The sequence below is a fragment of the Bacillus rossius genome, chromosome 1, assembly GCF_032445375.1.
Source record: "Bacillus rossius redtenbacheri isolate Brsri chromosome 1, Brsri_v3, whole genome shotgun sequence".
In the NCBI taxonomy this organism is placed as follows: domain Eukaryota; kingdom Metazoa; phylum Arthropoda; class Insecta; order Phasmatodea; family Bacillidae; genus Bacillus; species Bacillus rossius.
The window spans coordinates 90878439-90886860 of NC_086330.1; positions in this window are offsets into that span (position 1 = coordinate 90878439).

Below are 8422 nucleotides of genomic sequence, written 5' to 3' on the forward strand. Positions count from 1 at the left end.
ATTCGGTGCTCTTGCAACAGCACGAAGTGCCGAAGAAATTCGTGCTGCGCGGCGTCCACCGACACACGCCGACGGACTTCCTGCAGGAGGAGTTCGCCGCACTAAACCTGCCTGTCCAGAACCACTGGTTCCTGGAAAACAGGCAGCGGCAGGAAAAGTGCGACGCCCTCGTCATCGAGGTCCCGCAATCGTGCGACATGGCTCGCATACAGGCTCTGCGCGAGTTCGCAGGAATGCGGATTCGCGTAGACGACTACCGACGTCCGAAGGGCCCGGCGCAGTGCAGCAACTGCCAGTGTTTTAATCACGTCGGCAAGGGCTGCAGTGCGGCACCAGTATGCCGATGGTGCAGCGGCCCGCACAGCGCCACCGACTGCCCTAACGGGGCAAACAAGAGCACAAGAAGTGTGCCCACTGTACCGAGCAGCACTGCGCCAACTTCAAAGGATGCAGTGCCTACAAGAAGGAGACGCGGAGGCACCTTCCCCCCCAAGAGCGTAAGAAGCGGGAGCAGCAGTCCCGCCGCGACATGCGCGACAACATGCGCGCCACGGACCAGCCCCAGCCACCTCAACAGCAGGCACCACAGGGGTGCCACGCCCCCCCACGACACAACCCCTGGGGCCCACCGCCGCCGTGCTTCGGCGACTATCTGGCGCAGGCCAGTGGGAGCCGGTTTGCGCCCCTGAAGCAGCACTGGGGGCCCAGCCACAATGAGCTGGACTACCCAGTCCTTGCCATCAACCCGTGGCAGAGGAAGAAGGGGTTCAAGAAGAACCCCACGGGCCACAAAAATGGCCAAGGAAAGCCCCCGCGCCCCGCCCAGGACAGGCCCCGACAGCCTGCCCAGGACAAGCTGGCAGCCACCAAGCCAGCTCCAACACCGGCGAAGAGGACGCCAGCTTCCGCACAGCCGCAGGCTGCACCTGAGGCTGCCATGGCTGTTGACACAGCGCCAGAGCTGCCAACTGCCCAGCCGACACCCCCCACCAGCGCACCGGCGTCGCAGCTCGGGGACATCCAGGCGGTCATCTACTCCCACGAAGCCATTCGGGGAGACGCCCGACTGCAGAGCGCCATCGGCCCTCTGTGCCAGCTTCTGGTCATCTGGCTGGACACATCCAAATTCATGGCCGACAAAATATGAGCCACCATGGATTGCGTATGTGCGCTTGCTGGCGTCATAAATGACCAGCCTTAACTCGGCCCCGAGTTGCAACACAACCCCGGCCACCAGACATAAGTTACATTCCCTCCTATTCTGGAATGCACGCGGCCTTAAAAATAAATTACCGGAACTTATTAACCACCTGGATAAACATAAAATAAAAATAGCAGCGATCAATAAAACCCATTTAAAACCGACAGACAGGCTGACAATATTAAATTATGTCATACATAGGCGCGACCGAGACGCACGAGGCGGCGGAGTAGCCCTTGCTGTACACACTAGTGTGCAACACACTGCCTGCCAGCTCCCTGATTTCCAACAACTGGAGGCTATAGGAATTAATTTAAACATAAATAGGCAACAAATTAAATAGATTGCAATGTACGCCCCACCAGGCAGGTCCCTCAGTGAGGCAGATCTGGATACTTTATATGGAGCGGCCCCGAGCTTCCTTGCTGTAGGCGATATAAATGCCAAACACATAGAGTGGAACTGCAGGCGCGCTACAGCGAACGGCAGACTACTCTACACTCACCAACTCAACAAAAACTACACTGTACATGCTCCCTCAGAGCCCACACATGACTCTGGTCGACTGAACGACATGCCTGATATTTTAGATATCGCCCTGAACAAACGTGTCAACTCGGGATTCGAACTCGAGGTTGTACACGACATGTCATCGGATCATTTCCCTGTTCATTTAATATTCGATGACACAAATATAGACTCCAACCAGCCACGAAAAACCAGGGACTATAAAAACGCGGACTGGCAACAATTTAAAAACTACTTAACAATAAATCTCCCCGACGCGGCCGAAATAACCATTGAAAACAGCGATAATTTAAATTCCGCGATATTAGAACAGAAAAAAATCCAGGATGGTATTAGCCAGTGCATCCCAGAAAAGGAGGTTAGGTTAGCACACGACGAGCTGCCAGAATACATCCGCAGCTTGATTTCACAAAAAAATCGACTGCGGCGTGAATACACACGGCGTCGTACACAAGAGACGAAACGCCGAATAAACGAACTACAAACAATCATTTCAGACGAAATCTCGCTCTGGCGAGGCAGCCAGTGGGAAACTAAAATCGCGCGACTCGACACCCAGGACGGAAGTGCCTGGAAAATGACGAAGCGGATTTTAAATAAATCGGACAAAATCCCGCCCCTTGAAACAAACAATGGCGTAGTTTTTCAGCCCCATGATAAGGCACAAGCTTTCGCCGACACACTGGAAGCAGCATTCCAGCCCAACATGCAGCCCTGCGATAGGATATTCACGGCGCAAATTTACCGCGAACTCCGTGTTAAATTGCGACTGCCCACAACCTCTGAGCCATTACTTACACAGGCGCAAGAAATAAAGCGTGCGATCAAAAAAATGAAGCCGCGAAAAGCTCCCGGGAATGACGGCATACAGGCTGTTGTTCTCAAACAACTCCCGAACAAAACACTCGAATACCTAGCCGAGTGCATAAATGCAATGTTTCGGTTAAATATTTTCCCCTCACAGTGGAAAGAGGCTAAAGTTATAGTCTTCCACAAGCCAGATAAAAATAAAACACTGCCACAGAATTACAGACCTATCAGTCTGCTAAGTACTGTGTCTAAAGTCGTGGAGAGTATTATACTACACAGACTTAATGTACACATTCACGAGAATAACATACTGCCGAATGAACAATTCGGCTTTCGCAGTACACACTCGACAGTACATCAGCTCGTGCGCCTGACTGAAGAAATCACAAGCGAATTTAACGTACAGGATTACGTAGTCGCTACTTTTATAGATGTAGAGAAAGCCTTCGACAGAGTATTCCATGCGGGGCTAATCTACAAACTCTAACAAACAGGATTTCCAGACAGTTATATTAAACTAGTCGCGTCCTATTTAGCAGACAGAACCTTTAGAGTATCTACTGAAGGAGCTCTATCAGACATAAAACAAATAAGAGCAGGTGTACCGCAGGGAAGCATCTTAGGCCCTGTACTCTTTAATATATATGTCAGTGACATGCCACGCCCCGCACACCGACTAGTAAAGCTAGGCTGTTATGCAGATGACACAGTGCTGTATAGCAGGTCCCACAACCTCCAGCTAGCTACCAACAGACTGCAAGTCGCGCTCACTGAGTTCGAACAATGGTGCACGACTTGGCATATAAAAGTAAATACAACGAAATCAGAGGTTATTGTATTTACTCGTAAAAATCTCCCGCCTGTAGAACACAGGCCGCAAATACGTTTGTTTGACGAACAAATACTGCTGACGTCGTACCGACCGAAGGCCATTAGCCCGGCCTCAGCCCGCAGTACTGGCTCCTGCTGGCGGAACGCACCCCTCGCCAAGTCTTCACCCAAATGAGACGAGTGGCGTAACCTTGGTGCATGGAGGGAGTGTCCCCCCCCCCCTTCGCACGCCAACCCCTGAGGCAGTTCTGATCAGCTCGCGGCCCGGAGCGGACGTGCGCGTACCGTGGGGAACCTTCAAGTTTTGTCTCTGATCCCTCACGACTGGTAACTATAGTCATCACCGAATACCTTTTTCAACGCAACTCCCCACGCGACTCCGGGTCGGTTTTTTTTTCTACGGTGCAGGGATTAACCCGGCCGTCGCTACTTTCCAAGTCAAACCACCGAGTCTAGGGGACACGCTGGGGCCGATCGACCCACTCAGGGTTAGACAACAGAGCTAGCCTGGCGCCCTCCCGGAAAACACCCCAATTTTCACGTACAGCTCCTTAGACTCGCCGCGGGAATCGCACCCGAAACCCCGGCTGATGGCACCGCATAAGGATGTAGTGAAATATCTAGGTGTTCACATGGATAGGAAACTACTCTGGCGAAATCACATTGACACTAGGCGAGCGCAAGCGCAGGCTAGGATCAGTGCACTCTACCCAGTAATGAGTAGACGATGCGGCAGCAAGGTTAAAACCGGCCTACTGCTGTACAATGCTCTAATACGCCCAATAATTACGTATGCAGCCCCAGTCTGGGCAATTGCTGCCCCCACACACCTAATAAAACTGCAGCGGATTCAGAATAGGTGCATTCGAATCGCCACAGACGCCCCACGATACTGCTCTGTAGAAGCATTGCATCGTGAAACCGAGTCGGAGACTTTGCAAGACTTTTACACTCGTACAACACAAACCTTTAACGATAAATGCGTAAATAGTTTAAATCCGCATATTTCCTCACTCGGAAATTATGATCCCGACGAAACACAAAAATACAAACGCCCGAAATCCATCCTGGCTCACCGACCACCGTAGTGTCCCGTGATTGGCTGTAAGCTCCGGCCAATCACAGCGCACCTGCGCTCAGCTGAGATCCGACCCCAACAGCGCGGTTGCGGACTGGCGAGAAAATTCTGCTTAAGAATCGCGCAGTTTTTACACTCGTATTTCTGGCACGTCCAGACTTAGTATTAAGTATTTTATTTTTTTAAGACATAACTTTGCCGTCGTCCGGGGTCTCGGGCTCGAGTCCCGGTGTGGCTCCTAGTGGGAAAAGGCGGTTCTTGATCTGTGTTGTCCGGGTGGGCGCCAGACTAGCTCGTTTCTAGTCGTGAATTTGGGGTCGTGGATGTATGTGCCCCTGCGTGGCCCACTAGGGCCAGCGGCGGTGTTGCGTGAGATGATTTTAAATAAGAGACGTGGAGTTGAGGTGGTGGTGTCGTACCTTTTATTCAGAGGAGCGAGTCGTACACAATACAACACTCTACAGAGGTCCCCGGGGGGTTTTTACTTGTTATTCCGTGGCGCCGTATTGTTTGTGTTCCGCGTTACGTGGCCTCGGATGCTGTTATGTCTCAGACGTCTCACTGGGTACGCAGGTAACGTAATTTCGTAACACAAAGGCGGGACACAAAATACACTGAATTAAGGGGGCGCGTACAGGTTACGTGGCACTCGTTACTCGGGTAACGTAAGTTAGCAATACCAAATACGGGATACAAAAATACACTGAATTAAGGGGGTGCGCACAAGTTACGTGGCACTCGTTACTCGGGTAACGTAAGTTAGCAATACAAAACACGGGATACAAAAATACACTGGATTAAGGGGGCGGGCGATTGGAGACGGCCAATCCCGTATGCAAATGTCTCGGCGCGGGTGTTGTGCCCACTGTGGTGAAACACGCACCGCAATTAAGTTTGTCCAAGTTCCCTTGCGGGTTTGTGGTCAGCGCTGTGCGCGTGACCTTAAATAAAGTTCTGTACGTTGCGGGAGACGGCCCGTGCCGTATGCTGAAGAGCAGCCCCGTTGACCAAGTGTGGTGCGGGGTGTCTTTAAATTGATGCGGCCGGATTAGGTCCTGGACCGAAAAAAGGGACCGGGTACTCACGGAGAGGTTAAGTAATAAAAGGGGTTTTGTTAATTAGTGACTATATTCACCGGACGTTACTTTCAGTGTAGACAAAGGATGTTGCCTCTCCGTGGGACGTAGGTCCGCCCCGGTCCGTGAGCTGCGCTGAACTGCCGAACTGGCATGGCGTCCGAGGGAGGCTCGGCCTCTCTCGCGCCAGGCGTGACCTCATTACGCTAGACTCCAAACGGGTGTCTCTGGAAGAGATTTTATTGTCGCTAAAATCCTCATTTAATGTTTCAGGAGGAATGGGTACGGTTCTTCTCTTGTCTACTCAGGTTTCCGCGGCTTTGTCTTTAATTGCTGTTCGGGTCGCCTGACTCGGGTGGGCCATGGCCAGGGGTGTGTTCCGTTAGCGGGAGCGTATACTGGCGGGTGCAGGTCGGGCTCTGGGGTGGTCGTCGGCCAGACGACGTCAAACGCCCCCCCCCCCCCTGTGAAGCCCGACCTTGCGCCGCTTATGGTCCCGCTAACATGGGGCCACCCCTAGCTCCGGCCGCTCCATCCCGGCGTGGTTCGCGGCTCAGCAGCTGGTTGGCTCCGCGTACTGGACCTGGTGATCAAGGCCGACTGGGCCAGCGTGCGCGCCGCCCCGGTTGCCGTCGTGGCAGACGTGCCGGGGGCGGCGTCGTGGCGCCTGGGCGGGGTCAGCGGCTGATAGGGTCATCGCACTGGACCTGGTGATCGTGGCCGACTGGGCCAGCGTGCGCGCTGCCCCGGTTGCCGTCGTGGCAGACGTGCCGGGGGCGGCGTCGTGGCGCCTGGGCGGGGTCAGCGGCTGATAGGGTCAGCGCACTGGACCTGGTGATCGTGGCCGACTGGGCCAGCGTGCACGCCGCCCCGGTTGCCGTCGTGGCAGGCGTGCCGGGGGCGGCGTCGTGGCGCCTGTGGGGGGTCAGCGGCTGATAGGATCAGCGCACTGGACCTGGTGATCGTGGCCGACTGGGCCAGCGTGCGCGCCGCCCCGGTTGCCGTCGTGGCAGGCGTGCCGGGGGCGGCGTCGTGGCGCCTGGGCGGGGTCAGCGGCTGATAGGGTCAGCGCACTGGACCTGGTGATCGTGGCCGACTGGGCCAGCGTGTGTGCCGCCCCGGTTGCCGTCGTGGCAGGCGTGCCGGGGGCGGCGTCGTGGCGCCTCCTAGCTCCGGCAACAGCCCCACCCGGGTGGTGCTCGCGGTGGCCGCAGTTGGTAGGGCCCGAGCACCTGTCCCGGGTCGTCCCACGCCGAACATCCGGGGGTCGACTCATCGAGGTGGCCTATTGACGTTGGCCCTCAGCGTCTGGTACGGCGTGGATGGGTACATCCTCCTCTCCCGTTCCGGTGTGCCGGGCGGGTTTGGAGTAGAGGCCTCCTCGTCCCCGTCGTCCAGTCCATCATCATGAGGGTGGTGTCGGCGTGGTCGTTGTGCGGTTGTGCCCTAAGCACCTCCCCGGACTCGTTCTCGGGGGGTGACAGTGGTTCCGAGTGTGGCTGCGGTGTCTCGCAGCGAGCGGCGGTGCGGTGGTGGCCAGGGTGCCGGCCGGCAGGGGCGGCGGCGACCAAGGTCAGGTGGCTCTCGGCAGGCGGGCAGCAAGCGCGGGCGGCGCTCGGCACGGCCCGGCTCAGCCTTGCTGACATGCGGGCATTTCGCGGCTCGTCTTGCCAGACGGATGACAGGTGTCATCGGCCGAGTGACGGTCACGTGCGGTGGTGGGGCGGTCGGGCGTCCAGGTGCCGTGGCGTCGACCTGCATTGCGTCAGGCAGATGCAGGGAGCTCAGGCGACCCGGTAGCCGCGGTGACGTCACGGTGTTGTGGCGCGGCGCCTGTGGCGACTTGAGCGCGCGTCGCCTCGGCGGCTGCTGTGGCAGGCTGACCGAGGGGCGGCGTCGTGGCGCCTCTTGAGGGCAGAGTGCTCGTCGCCTTGGCAGCTGCTGTGGCAGGCTGTCCGAGGGGCGGCGTCGTGGCGCCTGTGGCGGCTTGAGTGCGCGTCGCCTCGGCGGCTGCTGTGGCAGGCTGACCGAGGGGTGGCGTCGTGGCGACTCTGGCGACTTGAGCGCGCGTCGCCTCGGCGGCTGCTGTGGCAGACTGTCCGAGGGGCGGCGTCGTGGTGCCTCTGGAGCACAGAGTGCGGGTCGCTTCGGCGGCTGCTGTGGCAGGCCGGCCGAGGGGTGGCGTCGTGGCGCCTCTGGCGACTTGAGCGCGCGTCGCCTCGGCGGCTGCTGTGGCAGGCTGACCGAGGGGCGGCGTCGTGGCGCCTCTGGCGGCTTGAGCGCGCGTCGCCTCGGCGGCTGCTGTGGCAGACTGTCCGAGGGGTGGCGTCGTGGCGCCTCTGGCGACTTGAGCGCGCGTTGCCTCGGCGGCTGCTGTGGCAGGCTGTCCGAGGGGCGGCGTCGTGGCGCCTCTGGCGGCTTGAGCGCGCGTCGCCTCGGCGGCTGCTGTGGCAGACTGTCCGAGGGGCGGCGTCGTGGCGCCTCTGGAGCGCAGAGTGCGCGTCGCCTCGGCGGCTGCTGTGGCAGGCCGGCCGAGGGGCGGCGTCGTGGCGCCTGAGCCTCGAAGCCAGGCGGGCACCGCGGGGCGAATCCAGGCGGCGGGGCCTCGCACAGGCGTCTCGGCGTCGTGGCCCTGGGCGTTGCCTTGTCCAGCTGCTGTTTTGAGACCGCGTACTCATGTGGCAGTGAGGCCGGCTGCATGATGTTGAAGCTAGGCGGTGGCGACGGTGTGGCGCGACGTGTCGTTGTCGAGTCTGGTGGCGTCCCGGATGAGGCGTGTGTCGGAGACGATGCGGGTTGCGTCGGAATGGTCCTTCGCGGCACGGTGACGGTGGTCAGGTGCGGTGGCGAGGCCATCCCGGCGTCGTGAGTTGTCTCCGACACGAGGCGGGTTCGTGA